The 21,099-nt window shown below is 32.8% G+C and overlaps 1 protein-coding gene across 8 annotated transcripts in view; it reads left to right on the forward strand.

The window, feature by feature from the left end:
• Positions 1 to 2,279: 2,279 nt before the first annotated feature.
• Positions 2,280 to 21,099, forward strand: part of CALCRL (calcitonin receptor like receptor) — a 104,772-nt gene continuing 85,952 nt past the window's right edge. For 7 of the 8 annotated variants that reach the window (XM_032638383.1, XM_032638384.1, XM_032638385.1 and 4 more), the window contains exon 1: positions 2,299 to 2,491. The gene's annotated coding sequence lies outside the window, so the exon portion shown is untranslated. Of the gene's footprint in view, positions 2,492 to 21,099 lie in introns of all 8 variants that reach the window. The other variant, XM_032638390.1, reaches the window with a different exon arrangement.

Genomic DNA, 21,099 nt, shown 5'->3' on the forward strand with positions numbered 1-21,099 from the left:
TTAGTGTAGTATTAGTAAAGGAGAAAGAGGATGTATAGTAGAGGAGAAACAGGATTGGTTTCAGATTCTTAGGACATAAGTCCAAAGCACAGATTTTTTTATTCCCTAGACTTTACTAGTGTTGGGCAAATGAAATCAATGACTCTTGAAGAAAAAATATTAGTACTTTTGCAAACTTATTGGCAAAAGTTTTAGTTTTTTATAACTTAAATTCAAAAGCTATATTTTGACCTCTTACTAGGAGTCAGATGATATACCAAGCATGAGAGATCAGAAGACATGGACAGTAATCATTCAGGCACATATTAAATTCTAGTATTTGATTCTGCTTTGAATTTTAAGATGGGAACAGCAACATGTAAAATGTTTTGTCAAAGGTCACACTAGAAAGTATCAGAACCAGTACTGGAATCTCATGTCTCTTGGTCCAATCCCAGTGCTTTGTATTTCTTCTTAGTGGTTCCCTTAGTGTATTCACTCCACAGCAGAATTCAGTAAAGCTTTCACCTGGCAATATCCATGTCAGTATTCTGATTAAAGAACCACTGTTTGTGGAGTTGGTCATAATCTGCAACATTGACTTTTCTTCTCATGGGCTGAAAGAAATAACTCCAAATGAAATACATCTCAGCAGCCTCCCAAAGCAAAGCAAAACCTAGTCCTAACTGGAAATGACAATATTCTGTAAACTTGCAACCTATGGTTATTTTCTATTTCTCAATAACCAAATAGGTATAAGTTAGTTTCTTACAAGCTTTAAAACTATAATTTGATAGAGATTAGTATGTATCCAATTTTTATATGTATTTATTTTTATCAACCTTGATCCTCTTGATCTTAAGATCAACAATTCTATAATAAGTTTCTTCCAAGTAATAAAAGTGTCAGCAGGAACATACCGTTTAAAATATGTGAATTCTCTTTAATTTATGTTGCCTGGTCCTCCTTTGTTATTCTACAAGGAATATGAGAATCTCATTTTGTTCTGGAATTGCAGTAACACACCAATATCTCATTGCCTCTGATTTCAGATTTACTAAGAATTGAGTAATCATCATCATATCATATGTATTTCTAAATGTTACCTAATTTGTTGACTGAAAGTGTTAAAAATATATGGATTTTAGATATTCTTTGATACATCTCTTCTAGTTTACAGATAGAAAATTGATGCCCAGATAAGTGACTTTTAGTGCTGTTTAGATTTCAGAAATTATTATTGTTGTTGTATCTCACACATACACCATATTGTCAAAAAAAAAGTTCATTTCAAATTTAAAACTTTCTCCCCTGATAACTTCCAATGATTTATTAAACACATTTAGAATAAACTTATGTTTTGAGGCAAAACTTTTTCGAAAACATTAAAGTATGTTTCATATTTTACCTTGTTTCATAATTTAAGTCTACAAATTATTGGCATTTTTGTTAAGGCTATTTTGAGGTATAAGTGTAGTGGTATTAATTACTCTTTTATTTCATAGGTGATAACAAGTCAAATATTTTTAAATATGTGCAATTATTTTAAATATATAAACACATTCTCAAAAGGTTATTTTCTCTAAGATATATATTTATATATAATGAAAAATAATTATGTATGTATATGTATACACACACAACACATACACACACAATGGGTTTGGTTATGACACATACACACATATCTATGTCATGAACAAAATAAAAAAAATGTTCAAAACCTACAGGATAGAGTTTCATCATTTAATTGTGGAAAACTGATCAGGGAATAGCTCCGATTATCAGAGATCCAAATTAACAAGAGTTAGATCACAGAACTAATTATGAGGGAAAAATAGTTATTACTTTTCTGTGTTCCTTTATGAAGAAAGACATGTTAGATTAAAAAATTCCCTTGATGCTTTGTAAAGTATAATTCAACACACACACACACACACACACACGCACACACTTCTTAATTCCTTTAATTCTTTGAGCAGAATACTATGTTCAGATTTCCTTCAAATCATAGGCATCTCTGTTTGACAAGTTCTAACAGAACTCAGTCAAGGTGAAATCCAGCCAGCTTTTGCTGCTAACAATGTATTCATAAAGCATATGATCTCTGTCTGTTCAGGCTGCTTCTTGCTCTTGTCTCAGAATAAAAAAAGGAGTGCTGCTTTCCTGGGGTATGCCATTTGAGAAAGAAAGTAACCTAACACTAACTGCAGGCGGGGTCAGAGTGATGTAACAGGAAGCTCTGATGTTTCCCTTCTGCTGCTGAGCACATACAATGTGACAACCCTTCCAATCTACTCAGAACAACCCTCTCTCTCCAGCAGAGAGTGTCACCTCCTGCTTTAGATCATCAAGCTCTGCTAACTGGACCTCACCCTGCCTGCAGGGTTACACTGCAAAGCTTTCACCCTTCCGCACCTTGTCTGGGGGTACATTTCTTCTGCGGAATCTCAGAAAATCAAATTCCATTCTAAGAATATTTCACCAAGAATTTCCTTAGGAGCTGTGCTGGGTAAGTGCATTATTCAAAATAAATATATTTATTCGGAGTCGTATTCTCATGTAGTTTGACAATGTTTCTACTATAGAATTTAGTTAGTGACATTGGAATTATGTTGAAACAATTCTCATTTATTTCACATGTTAGAAAAATGAGAGTATATCTCCCCAAGATGTACACAATACCTATTACTACTAGATAATATTATGTACAGTGATATCCTAGAAAAATAAATTTAGGAAGTAATAAAACATCTAAATGGATTAAAAGGCATACTTTTGAACAAATATCTTAATCAGGGAACAATGCTTTTTAAAATTAGCTCTACTATTAGCTAAGCTTAAATTTTGACAGCTGGAAAACATTTTTCCCCCAGGAAGAGTCTTTAAACTTTCCATATAATCAGTATTCTAAAAAGGGGGTGAAAGAATAACTACTTATGGGGGTCTCGGAGTCTCACTCTGTAGTTGAACACGATGGAGAATTAAAAGAAAAGGAATCACTTTGGATTTATTATATTTGTCTTCTATTTGCCACTCACGCCTATTTACACATACATCTCTAACTATTGAACTAATGGAATTTTCATTGTTCGCTGTTGCCAGATGTGTCTAAGTCTCTCTTTTACTAACTCTGAACTGTTTCCGCTGTATTGGATCATGGGGTGGGCAACAAAGGAAAAAAACAACTAGGGTTGAGAAAATGTTGATATTTCTATATTAACTCTAATTTCAAAGCTCTTAAGCTAATAGAATGTGTTACTTCCATTTGTCTGGTATCCCTCTGCAAACTTTTTCGGGGAGGGTGTGATACTGAGATAACCGTGGGTAAAGAAAAGTAACAAAATACTTCCCAAATAGATATATCAGATAATTAAACAGGGAAATTAAAGTGTGTATTAAAAAAAGAATTTCCAGGATAAAACTTACTGAAATGTTGAGATGAATCATCTGTTAATGCTTCTTTCAACAGTACAGACCGTCCTGGACAATTTAAGAAACTAGTATCTACTTAATAAGTTGTTGGTATAGAGACATGACAAATTTGTTGCTAAGAAAAATTAGATGTCAGATTTGGGTTCAAATTATATTAATTGACATAATTTTGACATATTTTCTTACCTAAGTGAAATTATAATCTGCAAAATATCCTTCAGTGGAGAAATCCTGTACTTAATCACCCATAATCTGGCACATTAACGGTGGACTACCAACACATTCTGAGTAATTCCTTCATAATTTTCTACTCAGTTTTCCCACAAATTTCTCCAAATAATGGAAAGTTCAATTAAGTCTTATTTTTGTGATTCTTTAAAAATATTATGGCTGGTTTCCTATCTCCTGTCATTCATTAATTGTACTGAGTTCCCTGACACATTTGTGGAAATGGATAGTGCTTTTAGAATGTGACTTTGTAAATAGCCATTAGATAATTAGGGGAAGAAATGGAAAGAACACATTAAATGCCTAACCCAATGCCATGGGTTAGTAACAAAAATTAAAATAACACTGTTTTTAATTTAGATGATTTTCTTACAAGGAGGTATTACATTAATATTGTATTTTATAATAAGGAACTCCCTCAAATTCTCTAATCTTTATTTAATTGCTAGCCAAAACCCCATAATTTTCTTTAAATTATTAAAATAATTTAATTTATTTTTTGTAACTATCCTTATAGTATGGTTTATAATCTTTATTTTCAAAAAATACTGTGGAAAAACACTAGGCAACGAATATTGAGGGTCATTTGGCAAAGGTTTATTATTTGAGAAAATAATTGAAAGTTTGAAATAAGAATTCATATTATTAAATTCTACAGTTTGCTTTCTTTAATGGTAAGAGAGTATCAGAGCATCAATGCATGCTTTCAGCCATTAAGAATTAATTTACTTTTCTGGATGATATTACCCTGTAGGATCATAAAATCAATGCACAGAATCTAATTACAGTTCTAAATATGTAAGATAAAAATACAGAATTGAGAAATCACATGGGTAATGTGAGCAAAACTATGTTTACCTGCAATATTTAGATATCTTTAAGAATATGCTTTTGGTTATTGCTAAAAGTTCTTTTTTCCCCGGTATATCTTGGCATATGCCAAAATATTATTTTGTTAGTTAAAATATGTAAATTTTTAGAATATATAAGAGTATTCATTCACTTTGAAAAAAGAGAATAACAAAAAATTAAATAGAAATTAGAACTGGGTCTGTAATTTTAAAAACTATGTTAAATGAATGGCCAAGGTATATGTACTTTACTCATTGGTGATGCCTAGGACATACTGAAGTTTAAATGGAGTCAACACCCTAGTATACTGTGAGAACCGTCACATTAACCTGTACATATTTTATCATTATTTTATGCATAACAGATATTTACTTCAGTAAAAAATTCAAAATAATATTAAGACAAAAGTTTACCTTATAAGCTTTATGTTAATGTGGAAAAATTCTTTGATAAACACAAAAAAACTAATCAGAATTCAGTTTATAGTATTATTACATATTTCTAATTTAGATATTTGTAACCATTATAACACTATTTTGTTTTCAACCTTTAGTTCCATGGTTAAAAATTGATAGTTACTTAATTTTTAAGAATTGCCTTAGAGACTGCTATAGAACAATTAAAATAAACTTTTTAAAGATCTGAATATGCATTCACTAAACAAAACTTATGTCATACTCTATGTATGACTTTGAACACAGCTTGAAAAAATAATTGTTTTTAGAGATACCATGATAATGGTGTCAACATTTCAGAAAACAAATATATTTAAAGGACATTATTTGAGTCTTTGGCTTTATTCCTTATCTTTATTTAGGATTCAGAGAAGCTTTTAAACCATAAACATAAGATACATCATTGCAACAGTGTTAAAGACGACACTCAAAGAGTGTAGTATCTCTTAGTTCTTGACTTGTAGTATCTCTTGGTTCTTGACTTAGACTATCAGAGAATATACGTAAGATGGAAAATCAGTACACACCTATTTAAAAGATTTGTCTGTGTCTGGTTTTGAAGTTCATGGATGCACTATATAAATGTTTATAATTTCTTAGGAAATCTCTCTTTTTCTACCAAAGTACTATTACCATGCTGCACTATTAAATTTAAGAAATTCTCTCATTTAATATCAGAAAATGTTCTGATGCTATTAGGTGGAAAACAAATACTTAACCAGAAACACAAGGTCTATATGCTAACCAGATATCTTGATCATTTTCCCATTTATTCACATGGACGATCATACCTGCCCAAATTCTTTCATCAATAGTAGTTATGCAACTCAAAGTAACTGGATAGTTTTCACACCTTAATTTTAGTTTATCTACTTATAAGTTGGTTTATAATTTTGAAGGTATACAGCCTTAATTAGTGTAAAATTGAAAAAATAATATAGAATACATTTAATTGTAAACTTTGGAATATAAATATTGAACTAGTGTGATTTAAGAAAAAAGAGCATATGATTAGATGTATGATAATTAAATCACCAAAACCCATTTAAATAATAGGAAATATATTTTATACATCCTATTGCCATTCCCATTTAAATAATTTAAACTTTTTGTCCTCAATAAATCCAGATTATTATTTTCTCATGTCTAATTTGGATTATAATATTGTTCATTAAATCAGATTAGATCAAATAATCTGTATTTTTCCATATTTGAGTAAACTTAAAATCAAGTTACTTTTTCAATTTAATGTTATTTACAAAAAAATGAAGAAATGGATTTTAAAGATCCAATAAAAGTCTTCTTAATGTTAAAAAATAAAATGGAATCACTGGCTGTGAACTGAGTTAGAGTCTATGTTTATTAGGTTACCAGAATTATTATCAGATGATAAGTTGCAAATACTTTCCTAGAACATGTTTCTTCCTCTTTTTCCTTTAAATTAGTTTACTTAAAAGAAACAGTATTATACAAAACAAACACAATATATTGTCATTTGCAAAAATGGTCAAAAGAGTGTATGTACTTTTAAACATAAAACAAGTTTTAATCTTTTTCTTCCTTCCTGGTTTAATTAAATGCATCATATGTTTCCTACCTTACTACCAATTAAAGGGACAAAAACTCAGCTCAACCCAATATAAATCTAAATAAACAATTAACCAAACCAACCCTGTGGTATTGAGGCTATTGCTTTATACTTGAAGTTGTTGGATGGAGCCCAATTTTTAGTGAAATCTTATTCCTTTTAACATGGAACATATTTTTTAGATAAAAAAATGTTAATATGGCATAAACTTTTGTATAAATCTGTCATTATTTCTCTATTTAGGTTTAGGTTAACCTGAACTCAATTGTGCTTCTCATAAAACCATAGTGACTTGTGAGCATGTCATTTGGTATATTAAATAGCAGTGATATAGTGAAATAGCGGCTAGCTGGTTTACAAGGTGCCCCTCTCCTTCCAGCTTAGTCAGCTGGGGGGTCATTAGCATATTCATGAACACATAAGCTTGGTTTTATCAATCAAAAGTAAGATAAATTTGTCTTATATCCAAGCACTGATTTCATACATTTTACAAACGAGCATTATTTTGAACCCATGACCATTAGTTAACCTGACACCAATTATTATGCAGATATTTGTGCATGAACCTCGATTTTGCTTCCCTTCCAAGGATAACTTGAAGGGAAAATTGGAACTTCAGTAAGTACTAGAGAAGAATAAGTAATGTTATAGCAGAAAATAAGGAGGATTAAAACTATGGGAAAAGAATGTCATCAATACAAAACTGTTGATTTTTTTTCGTAATTCTGTTATTTTCAAATGTGAGGCAAAATAGGAGACTTGTTTTTCCTTAAATAATGCAGATCTAATATCAGGGTAACATGCTTAAATATTTTATTAATCAATTAACATATGCCTTCTTTAAAAATCTATTTTCAATGAAATTTTTTTGGTTTTAAATCTTTTCTTTTAGGACATGCCAATATACTTTATTAGCTAAGGCAAAAAATATAACTTATGGATTCGTGTTTTAGAAATTTAGATATAGTTGTTGTTTGAAGCAATTCCCTGGAATGGAATTTTAGACATCAATCATATCACATTTAGTAAGGATATTGCTACATTTTAAATGTGTTAAACACAATTTCGTTAAACTCCCAGTTAACTAACTAAAATACCTTGGAATTGTCAGGTTTACTTGGGTAAATATATTTATTGTCAGCTTTGCTTTTTGGTCCTTGACATTATTAGATAAGGATGAATTATTGGATGAAGGATGCATTATTGGATGCATCTATCTTAATATCCCTGAGGGACAGAAACTTTTTTTTTTTTTTCTGCCTCAAACAGTAGAGTCTGCCTTCCCTGCTGCAGCATTCCCACCAGAAGTCAGCATGGGTGAATTTGTCCACACTGCACTCATACAAGAGAACCCCCTTTTAAAGGGTGGCTTGCTGCTCCTGATTTAGCTAATTTCTTAGGGTTTGCCCTGTGCTATGGACATTATTAATTACTCATGTATAAACCCATTTAATCTTCCCCAAAGCCCTAGCAAATATTATTATCTTTGTTTGCAGGTAAGAAACTCCAAAACCAAGGCACAGAACTCCTAAGTAATGTGCCAAAGGTCATATGGTTATCAAGTGGCAAAACCAGAACTTAAATTCTGACTCATGCTCTGAACCACTCTTCTTCCCTTTCCAATTGGTGGCTGGTATCTCATCATTCCTATTGCAAAGGGATGCTGTTCCTGGAACCTTAAGTTAAATATAGAGTGAACTAAAATTCTTTTGAAACAGTGATAGAGTAAATAATCTTGGGTTTCCTGGTTAGTCCATAAGTTTAATTTTTAAGTAGGTTTTTATTTCCCACTGCTTTCTTATCAATTGCAAAAAAAAATGAAAAGAAAAAAATTACAATACCACAGCTGAAATATGAGCTGTGCATATGAAATATGAGAAGTGAAGCTTAATGGACTTTGGCTTCAGGTCATTCACATATGAACCCAAACTTCACCACTTCTTAGTTCCCCTTTCTCTTCTGTAAAATGGAAGTGATTAATCACATTGCTTTATAAGGTTTTGTGAGGAATCCAAGAAACAATACATTGAAAATGTTTAGCACAGCACTTGGCACGTAGTAGGTATTCAACACATTTTAGTGCTCCTCATAAATCTTTTGTGAACAAGACTGAAGACATAACTTGTCTCTATGCAAAAGCTCATTCCAAACAATAAACATACAGACAATTAGAATACAACTTCTTCACAGGACAAGGAGAGTGAACAAGTGTGATTTGTAATCAGTTTTTAGACTGATCACACTTTGCCATCATCATATAATATGTGCCAGACCTAATAAAACTGACATTGTTAATCACCATTTCTACAGAGCTTGAGCACCTAAAAAGTATCTTCATGCTAAGAATTGTAAAGGTATATTGTACAGAAATTATTGTTTCTTTCTTTCTTTTACACATGATGCCCAATGAAGTACATGGCGTTCCCAAAGCCAAATGATATCATTGATAAAGCTCTGATTTTAACGTACATCTACCATGACTCTGAATCCTAACTATTTTGTTGCACTATTATATATTATCTATTATTAGATCTCTTATTACTAACGTTGCACAAAGTTGAATAAGCATAATGATCCACCAGATTTAAACTCAATTTCTTCTAACATAAGATAATAAAAGTAAGTTTATTTATGTTATGTGGATTTTGTGGAATATGTTACATTAGAGATAAATTTAGATGTTTGTCAAGAAATTTTAGTTTTGACTACTTATAACAGCTGTAGAAACTCAAGATTTAAAGAACATTTAGAATGATCAAATTAAACTTCAATTGTAGGGCTCCAAATTTTTGGTGGTTATTTTCTTTTTGTAAAAATGTCTTTATTACAGGGCCTTCTTACTACTGCCTAATGGTAGACACTTATATTTTCTTATGTATTATATTTCAGAAATAGGATGAAAGAGTACTTGTGCAATAGGATAGTGAACATTCATTTAAGTTTTGGTTTAAGCTAATTTATTCTAAAAATCTGTTTTTGAATATTTTATGAATTACGGTCCATATTGAGAATATAATGAAAACTACAAACTCTTTCTCCAGAACAAAACCAACTAATCTACATTCATAGGGACTCACATTTTGCATACAGTTGCATGAGTTTCACGGGATCTCCCTTTTTGATGGATCCATTAAGAGTTTTTGGATCTCATTTATGAAACTTGCTAATTAATTCAAATGACAATTTTTCTTCTGAATGAAGTAAATTACACGTATATATTTTTCAGTTACTTCAGATACCTTTATAAGTACCAATGAACTCAAAAACTAGACATGAACATCAGAAACAAATGGCTTTTAAGATTATCTCCATCAACCAGAGGGCAATACTGCAGGGCTCTAGGAAAAAACTACACAGTAGGTAGAATCCGCAATTGGTAATTTTCTATCTCCTCTCTGTACCCTTCTCCGTTCACGATGTTTCTATACCTACACCTACACCTTTGGACTCTCCTCCAAACCAAATACTCAGCAGCTTCGTTCTGGCCTCAGATAGTCAAGAGTAGCATGGGAAAAAATCTTGAAGAAAAATTCTTTCTTTATTGGGAAACCTCAGTGTTTAATCTTAAAGCTTTCCACCGATTGGAAGAGGCCCACACACATTATCAAGGGTCATCTCCTTTATTTAAAGTGTCTGATGGTAGATGTCAGTCACATCTACAAAATACCTTCACAGCAGCATCTAGACTACTGTTTGATCAAACAACTGGGCACCATAGCCTAGCCAAGTTAGAACATAAATTAACCATCATAACTAGTTAGGGGAATTCATCCATATTTACTCTTTTTTCTCCAAAATTATTTAGATTTTTAGATTTGGGAAATTCTTCAAAAATTCCTTCTGGAATGATAACTGGAACTGTAGTGAATTCACCAGTTAAACTGACAAGAACTGAGACCTTAATGTTGTCATCCAACCACGAGCATGGTTCATATTCTCTAGTTACTCAGGACATTTTTTAGGGGGTTGGTAGGGCAGTCTGATATGGGCTTAAATGTATGTTAAAGGTATATTTAAAAGAAATATAATATATGTTATAATATAAAAATACATTATAAATGGGGGAGGGTAAAGAGAAATGATATAAGGTTTCCACTTTTTTAAAAAAAGATAACATACACACAGGATCTTCCAGATTCGCTCTTCCTCTTATCAAGTTAAAATATGTTCTCACTGCAATATATTTTATATGGGGAAATTTCTGTTCACACCAGAATTTAATCTTGTCAGAGAACAGTTGTAGTTTAACCCAGTGACTATGTCATCATTGATCTTAGGGGTGCTAGGGTTAAACAGCCTGATCTTCAGTTTAGAAAGCACTCACAATGTGCCAGCCTCTATGTAAGATGTTAAAGGTAAGACCCCGGGTCTGGACAACATCAGCTCCACCTCAGTGCAGTGTAAGACAGTGCTGATTAACTCTTAAGCTATACTGCTGGCTGCCACTCTATTTTTCATTTTGTTGCAAGATCAGGACTGAATGCCTTAACTAGGGTGTTTCTAAAATGACAAAACCTGATAAATCAGATACTTTCTGCATATATTTATTATATTTAAGAAACCTTGGATTATAGATTAAAAGTAGAAAAAAAAACTGAAATAAAGAACAATATAATGGATTCTACTTAGCTCACAATTGTATGTGCTTCGATATTCTGAAATTTCTTTTCAACTGCTTCTGATATAACTTTGACATTTTAAATTTTAACAGAAAGATTTCCTTGCATCTAAATCCACCACAAATGCCATGGTCATGTAGCAGAAATTGTTCATTTTTTAGACAAAAAGAATGTGGTTAAAGAAAGTGATATCATTAAGAATAAAGTTTGAAGAATGTTTGGTTTCATTAATTTGAACAGGAAGGTCTTCAAATGAGATATGAGCAAGTTTTAAGGTCTAGAGCAAACTGAGAGGGATGTAATCCATAAATGATTTTCCTAAATATTGTTTAATATTTTAATTAATTGAATTCTTCACATGAATTAACTTACTTAATTATACACTTTCCAAAAGGATTTCCTGTACTGTGCTCCATGTTATCAGTTCAAAAATTATTAGAAGACTTACCAAGTCTTTTGATCATAAAATTAATATATGTCCATATTTAATGAACCAGATTCCAGCCTACTTCCTTCAAAATAAATATACCAAAACCAAAGAGTTTATGTTAGAGTTTTTGTATAACTCAAACATCTTTCAGGGCTACTCTGGTGGCGCAGTGGTTGAGAATCTGCCTGCTAACGCAGGGAACACGGGTTCGAGCCCTGGTCTGGGAAGATCCCACATGCCGCGGAGCAACTAGGCCCGTGAGCCACAACTACTGAGCCTGCGTGTCTGAAGCCTGTGCTCTGCAACAAGAGACGCCACGATAGTGAGAGGCCTGCGCACCGCGATGAATAGTGGCCCCCGCTTGCCACAACTAGAGAAAGCCCTCGCACAGAAACGAAGACCCAACACAGCCAAAATTAAATAAATAAATTAAAAAAATACAAAAGTAACTGTACCATTTAAAAAAAAAAAGAAGGAATCTTTAAAAAAGAAAAAAATCCTTCAAAAATCCACTAATTATGTGTTTCAGATTAACTCTGAAAGCTCACAGTTCACTGAGTTCGTAACTGTCACAACTCTAGTACCATAAGACACTACATATTTAAGGCTACATATTCTCAACTTTCTCAGTTATAGTACCATACATACCATAAAAGACTACATGTTAAAAACTTTTAATGTTACATGTAGTTTCTGAAGCTAGAAGCTAGAATAAGCTAAATAAATCTAGTCAATGGGATCCTAACTTAGAAATAGGAGACTCCAGCTCAGTGTGTCTTCAGAGGGTTTCGTTAAGTGTAACTATGATGTAGGTCTTGACATAGCGTGTGCTCTAAAAAAAAAGTTAGATTTTTACACTGAGACAACACTCTGCTCCTAATTACTCAAAATCATTAAGACTTCAAGGATTGTCCTACATCTTGGTCTATGTTTTTCTTCCACACATAACTGCATAATTTTATTATCACAAAAAGGAAGCAGTCTGTAAATACAACGTGTAAGCTTTTCTATCTGGAGAGCTATCACAGTATATCAATTCCAATTTGACTAACTCCTTGGAATTAAATTTGTAGTAAACAAAGATCAGGGAATTCCCTGGCGGTCCAGTGGTTAGGACTCGCGCTTTCACTGCCGTGGGCCCAGATTCAATCCCTGGTCAGGGAACTAAGATCCTGCAAAATTGCATGGGGTGGCCAATAAATGATAAATATATAAATAAAAGAAAGATCATTGTGTATCATATTACTTTACTAATACAAAATTATAATAGAAGTAAGTGAAGGAATACTTACTTGAATGAATTGAGTAACTTTCTAAGTTTATTATGTCTTCTTTACTCTTAATCACATATGCATCATTATAGCACCTGAATATGAAAAAAATGCTAATCGTTCTTATTTGTGGGCGTGTAGTTCCTGGATTCCGGATTTTAGTAGCTCTTCTTTCTTTTGTTGAGTCCTTCACCTCCAGACAAGTTTACTTCTTGCTAGTACTTCTGATATCAATTGGCATAAATTTAAGGGAAGGCCAACACATTATCTAAGAAGGGATTAAAACTTATCTGAGTCTCTTTTAATGAGCATAGAATGCTTTTCTCCCAGATATCCATATGTCTAGGTCCCTCTCCTCCCTGTAGTCTTTGCTCAAGTAAAAACTTTTCTATGGGGCCTAAACTAATCACTATTTAAGATAAACCTACACCTATACCACCACAACCCTATTGCTCATCTTTAGCTATTTTAGCATGTTCTTGCTTTTTCCTATAACACCAATCACCTTGCAACAAACCATCCACTATAATTTACATATTTTCTGTTTTTATTTATTTTCTGTCCATGCAACTAACATGTAAGCTCTACAAGTACAAGCACTTCTATTTCTTTTTTTCACTAATATATCCTAAGCACCTAAATAAGTGCCTGCACTAGTAGGTGCTAAAGATTGCTTAATAAATGATTAAATGAATGAATATGTTTCTTTCTACCAGTCTCCACAGAAAACTAGTAACTCTGTGATTTTGTATGCAGTACACAGTAGATGTCAGAGCTGAAATTTTGAAGGTGTTAGAATCACTATACATTGCCAAAGAGAAAATATTCAGAAGCTAATTAGCATTTCATTATTCTTAGGTCAACCTAATATTTACCCCTTCACTGTCTTTGTAAAGGAAAAAAAATTAACAAAGATGCTTTCCGTAATGTATTTAGTGTTCAGGTTTCACTGAATTCCAAAGCATGACCTTTCAAACTGGGGTAAATGAGAAGGCTGGTCAGTGTTTTAACACAAAGTGTTGAAGCATTTCCCCAAATGGCCAAACAATGGCTGAAATTGGCAGAATTTCTTGTTGAAACTGGCAGACTTGCCCACTGTTCCCTCCCAACAAAAGTCGTCCTCCATTACTTGTTGCCTTTTTGGACAATAGCACTAAAAAGTCTATAGAAGGAGAAAAAAAACCCTTAGCAGTGAAATTGAAAGAAAGTAAATCAGTCTTTTAATAAAGCATATAGGGTAGAATACAACTCCTGTTTAATTGACAAAAAATTATACTTCTGTTGATAAGTGAAGAGTTACATATTTGTAAATCTATAATTTATCAAGCTTTTAAGTGTTGATTTATAAATATTTAAAGATAATTTTAAAGTGTGCCAACTGTCAATGCCCTTTCATCATTGTATAGCTTTGAAAGTTTTCTAAACTTAAAGCCAAAGGACTATTTTATAAATTAAAATACATACTTGTCATTAAATAAAATCATGATTTGCTTGAAAGCCTAATGATGAATTTTCACAAAATGTATCTTTTAATTGACACAACTCATAAGTTATAACAATACTTTTCTAATTAAGTTCTCCATGTGTCTGAGACACATAGAGCTAACTTTATTTTCTTTTAAAACAGGTGTTAGTCATTCATTCACCTAGAACTATCACTGTTGAGTTTTTTTTTCTTCTGAGTCTAGAATGTATATCATTCAGGGAAATAATAATATTCCTTTGAGAAAAAGACTGATTCTCAACATATGTCCATAGTATTCAGAAAAAAATATGTGTATAAAATGTGTCAAGGTTGTAACTTTACTGTCCTTCAGTATATTATCTAAGATGACTGGATTTTAAACCACAAGCACAAACTAGTTTGGATTAAACAATGCTCTGTCCTCAATGAAGTATTGTTCAAAACATAAAAGCAAGCTGTGAAATAGCTTCTTCTTTAAGTCTTCTTGAACTTTCTGACTTTAGTGTGGTATTATTGAATGGTAAACTTATAATAAAGTTACTATTACAAAACATAAATGATAATACCCTAAAAAAATTGTATTCGTTTTAAGAATTATTCTACATTCAATTAATTTCTGGTATGTTTATATATAACATGACAATCCAATAACCTACATTTTCTTTGTCCCAAGTAGCTTAAAAACAATACTAATAAAATAAAGCTGAAATCAACAATAACTTAAAAGACCAAAATGTGACAATTTCTAATCTAGAAGGGCTTGATGAAATGGTGGAAAGGGCACTTAAAATACGTTTTACATATTAATAGAATAATAATGAATTTTCAGTTCAAGAAATTGGAGCACAAAAATAACTAATTTCTCACAGTAAGCAGAGACACTTCACACTTTCTCAAGCTAGAATCAGTCCCTACAATGAAAAATGGGTGCTCCCAGTAGTCCTGTTCAGAAAACGGCAATGCCAAAACATTTGTTTACTCTCATCTAGATTCAGCAGAGGTACCATGTATTCTTGAGAGCCTTTTCTAATAGAGTGTTACTTGCAGGATGAAAAAGCTCTTTTGAAGACTGAATAATTGTCTAATACTAAATTAAGTCTAAAAAAATTGCTGTCAAAAAAGTTTCACTAATTATTATAATTGACTCTTCATTGCACATTGGATTTAAGGGTATAGAACAAAATTCATTATCAATTTTAGTAGTTCTTCAGCTCTTATATACTGGATCTCCTTGACTCTGTTCAAGTGTCTCTATTCTAGAGGAATAGCTTGCTAGCCTATAGCATGGAATATAACCATAAATCAATTTTGTAATCCATGATGTTGTCCACAAACGTTACTAGCAATTCTCTGATTAGTTCTATTTTAACTAGTTCCTCTTACTTACTAGGTCCTCACCTCATTTGTTTCTAAAGGAGTGGATGTGCTTTCCTTGTTTACATGGATCTTATTTTTTAATTGCATATTTTTAAACATATAATTTAAAAACTATACAAATCCTAAACTTTTCTGCCTTGAAGTAAAACCATGTCAGGTCCGGTGACAGTGTCTGTCAAGGTGAAAGGTTTAGAGATTCAACCAGAAGTTGATGAAACTGGAAATGAAAGGAACAAGATTAGGGAGTTAGAGACTAATCAGGAGAACAGAGAACAGGAAAGATTCAGAAAAATTCTCATTCAGAGACCACATATATATGACTGTAATAATGTAATTAACTTAGTAATTATTGTTTACTGAGTCAAAAAACTGATATAAAGCCACAGTGAGGGATGGGATTGTAAGTAAAATAAACCAGAAAAATAAAAGGGAGTGAATAGAATAAAGAGAGGAAAAGAGGGAGAAGTTAAAAGGAGAAGCTATAAGAGAAGATAAATTGGTTCAATAAGACATAGTATTTGCCAGAAAGGTTAGGAAATAAAAATCCAGCACTGAACTGCATCAGTTAAGATGTGGAGATACTTTGGATACACGGTCATGAACAAAAAGTTAGTATACAAATACTCTCCAGCTGCTTGGTATAACATTTTGGATATGAAGAATTTACCTGCTCTTTTGTTTGAAGAATGGGGTTGAGTGTTAAGCCTAAGCGTTATTCCTTCTGATAAGAGGTGAGGAGTGTTTATGAAGAAGTTGTGAGAAGCAAATACCACCTCCTGGTACCAGGTGGTACCACTTCCATGATTACCTGGATGGTAATCATGTTCTAAGACTTGGACCCAATTAGTCAAGATAATGACTCTACTTTTAAAAGGGGAGGGTTCATAGAGACTGACCCACTGGGAAATCTTAGTCTGTCTAGGATAGTTTCTCTAAAGGTAGCCCAGAAATTGGGCTACATTAATCATACCACATTTAAAACAGCAGAGCTTATTTGGTTAACTGCAAATCTCTTGGCTCATTCCAAACCTACCAAATCAATCTGGGGTGGCTCAGCATACAGAGGGAGGTGATACTTAAGTACTTGAGTCCCATGTGCTCTGAAAACCACTTTCCCTTTACTTTACACTGCATATTGTGAGATAAGAGATGATAACCTGATTAGGTTCAAATTTACAGTAACAAAATAAGAGTGAACAAGGCACATGTTTAAATCAATTAACTTTCTAAATAATGAAATAATAAGTATAAATTCACACTGAACTACACATAAATAACAAAATATATATTGCTTTCCCTTCTAATTCTGGCTTTGAGAATTATTAGTTTTGTGATTTGAGGTGCATATTTTCCATGTCTGAATCATTATAACTTAATAGTCTTAGAAACTTGGTAATAATCCAAAATACAACTTTACTGACCCTTTCCTTTTTCACCGGACTCGGGGGTAAGTACACACACACACGCACACACACACACACACACACACACACACACACACACAAATACTCACACATATACATTGATTCACAGGTTGGTCATCATTGGTGTTCCAAAATTCCCTCCATGTAGCTAAGAAACTAACCTAAAGTCAAACAGAATTCACACACCTAAATCATACTTGTAAAATTCACAAAGTGTTTAAATCATACATATACTATGATTTAACTGTGAAATCTTAAAAAGGGTCTAATCTTAACAATATTCTGACAAACGGAAATAAACTTTAAAATTGAATGTGTGTTGTGTGAGGCATCTCCATCTCCCACCCAACACCCCAGACCTATCTGAATTACATTGTGTTTTTATGTATTTTGATCCATAGATCCATAACAAGTACATGATTCCAAAGTAAGGAATCACACTCTGCACATTGTCCTACAAAAGCTTTCTAAACTTTAAAAATTTCATGCATACGAAAGATTATTAAAATACACTGCTTGGGCTTCCCTGGTGGCTCAGTGGTTAAGAATCCGTCTGCCAATGCAGGGGATACGGGTTCAAGCCCTGGTCTGGGAAGATCCCTCATGCCGTGGAGCAACTAAGCCCGTGCGCCACAACTACTGAGCCTGCGCTCTAGAGCCCTCGGGCCACAACTACTGAGCTGGCGTGCCACAACTACTGAAGCCCGCGTGCCTAGAGCCTGTGCTCTACAACAAGAGAAGCCACTGCAATAAGAAGCCTATGCACCGCAACAAAGAGTAGCCCCCACTCACCACAACTAGAGAAACCCCGCGTGCAGCAATGAAGACCCAACGCAGCCAAAAATAAATTTATAAAAAAAAATACAATGCTTAAATAAATAAACGCCTGTATACCTAGAACCCATCTTTTCCATCATGTTCCTCCCTGATTAAGTCACATGTATGTCCCCAGAAGTAAACCATTAGCCTAAACTTGTACTAGTCATTCCCTTGCTTTACTTTATGGCTTGACTACCTATATATGTATTTCTAAGCAATGTATTATTTAGTGTTATGTTTTTAGTTTTACTTTTATGAAAGTGGAATACTTCTGAATATAGTCTTTGGAGACTTTCTTCTTTCATTCAGCATTATGTTCCAAAGATGCATCAGTGTTAATGTGTGTAATTTTGGGTTTGTTCTTTTCACTGTTGCAGTGTTCCACTGTATGAATGCACAATGTATTTATCTTTTCTCCTGCTGAGGGACATTTGGATTGCTTCTACCATTTTGCTATTATAAACAATGAAGCAATGAACATTTTTTTAACATATTTCCAGGTACACATGGTTGAGTTTCTTTAGGGAATAAATTTATGAGTGGGATTTCAGGATCCTAGCAATTCTTGTACCAATTTATAGTCCCACCAACAGTGTATGAGGTTCCCATGACACCACATCCTTTCCAATACTTTGTATTACTGTCAAACTTTAAAATTTTTGCCAGCCTGGTGGATATAACATAGTCTCACTGTGGTTCTAATTTGTATTGCCCTAATTATGAGTAACAGCAAATCTACATGTAAAACAAGTTAAAATTTTCCTCTGAAATATTTGTTTCTAATTGGGTAGCAGTGACTTGATGTTGTAGAATTATTTTTTGCTTATAATTAGTTAAGAAAAGGACTATTTTTTGTTAGGTGGTCCAGGGAAAGAAAAGATTGTTTTATTGCTTTAAAAACTGGGTATGTGTGAATGGCATTTCTCATCATGATCAAGAACATAGACTGATAATACCTAGAATCATACTCCAAATTTTCCATTTCCTTTTATTCAAAAACCCCATAAATACATATCTTCTTTAAAAACAGAGAGGAAGGGACTTCTCTGGTGGTGCAGTTGTTAAGAATCTACCTGCCATTGCAAGGGACACAGGTTCGAGCCCTGGTCCGGGAAGATCCCACATGCCACGGAGCAACTAAGCCCGTGTGCCACAACTTCTGAGCCTGCGCTCTAGAGCTCGTGCTTGGCAACAAGAGAAGTCACCGCAATGAGAAGCCCATGCACCGCAACGAAGAGTAGCCCCCGCTCGCTGCAACTAGAGAAAGCCCGCGCACAGCAACAAAGACCCAACGCAGCCAAAAATAAATAAATAAAAATATATAGTAAAAAAAAAAAAATAGAGAGGAAGAAAGTGAATACTTCCATTCAGATGCATGTGTGCTTTTTTAAAATATAAACTTTATTTTTTAGAGTTGTTTTAGATTCATATCAAAGTTGAGTACAAGGTGAAAGATTTTCCATATAACCCCTCTCCCAACCCTCCTCTATTACTAACATCTCCCACGAAAGTTATAAATTTGTTACAACCAATGAACCTATATTGACACATCATGCCCACTGAAAATACAGTAGGATTCACCATTGATGTTGTACATTCTATGAGTTAGGACAAATGTATCATGACAAGTATTATGTGTTTTTATAATATTTTGACTATTTTAAATCATTCATGGAGCTTACAAGTCTCCTGAAAGAGATAATGTCTCTCTTTCTACTGTTGTAAAAATTATTTCTTATACATAAAAATATCATAGAAAGCATTGGAGTCTGTGTCTTTCATGTAATTCTACATTTTGGAAACCACTTGATTTCCCTTATATCCAGTAGCTGAATTTAACTAATATATTTCTTCAAGATTCTGATTTCCTCTTAATAAATACACTTAGGTTTGCATTTTTTTTTCCAGCTTGATTGTTTTGCTTCACCACGGCAAATATCAAGAAAGTTTATCCAGTATTCTTACCTAATATATTTATTTTCTGTATTTCTAAGGCTTAGTTGATTTTGATTTCATTGTCTACTTCAGTCAGTGGTGCTACTTCCACAAAATTAGCTTTCTTTTGAGTTTTCTCTAGGTATCGCTATCATTTTCATTAAGGCTTTATAATATTTTCTTTGTATCCTCTCTTCTTGGATATTAATCTATTTTTTGGTACTACAAATACTGATATTTTCAGAGGAAAGTGGAAGTAAGACCATGCTGACATATACATTATATTTTATTAATATGTGCAATGCATTTACTAACCAAAGTTAACTCATCAATAAATTTGCTGATAGTCAGAAGTAATCGTTGACATATTTGTTTTTTACTTATTCCCTATCACCAAAAAGGTGCAAATATTCTTTCACAGCATTTTCAGCTCGGATGAAAAATGAAATTTCTAGACCCATGCAGAAAAAGAAAACACTCCATGGTCATGTCTATTTCTAGTGGCATTTTCTAGCAAGTTGGGAAAATACTCAAAATAAACTTCAACTTTGAACATTGTGAATTCCATATGAATGCCAGTAAAGGCTGAGACTGACAGGAGTTTTTATTTTTTCCAAAATAGCTTGTAGAAAATTCAGATTCTAAATATACGTGGAGTGTCTATTGGTGTAAAAATACACAAGTCTTTAAGATGACCAGATCATGATCCTAATTACAACATATACTAGACAATTTATAATATATAATAAATTATTAAAATATATGAAGGTGTGAAAATTTACAAAATAATTTTACAAAGTAATTAAAACTTTTTGATTTATATAAAAAAATTTGATTACAGAGATTGCTTTTAACATAAGCTTTCTTAATACTTTTGGGTTTTCATGTAAGGATCCCTAGTGCCTTCATGGAAATCCTTGACAATCATTCAGAAATTATTTTGGGAAGTAGCAAATTCATGATCTATAAGAACAAGTTTAATAAAAGCCTCTCAAATCACAGTATAAATTAATGGAGATAAAAAATTTGCAAATGCAAATTTGATATTTTTGAAGTTCTAAAGTCCAAATAATACTGTGTAAATGCAAAGCAAGGTAAACAAGATTATAGCTATATCTTGCCTTCGACCTTATTTTGAGGCTGAAAAAATGATGTAAACCACATTTATATACATTAACTCAGTTTAGCAGTGGATGAATCTCACCTGTTAGTGATACCCTAT

Source organism: Phocoena sinus, chromosome 7 (assembly GCF_008692025.1).
Source record: "Phocoena sinus isolate mPhoSin1 chromosome 7, mPhoSin1.pri, whole genome shotgun sequence".
NCBI lineage: Eukaryota > Metazoa > Chordata > Mammalia > Artiodactyla > Phocoenidae > Phocoena > Phocoena sinus.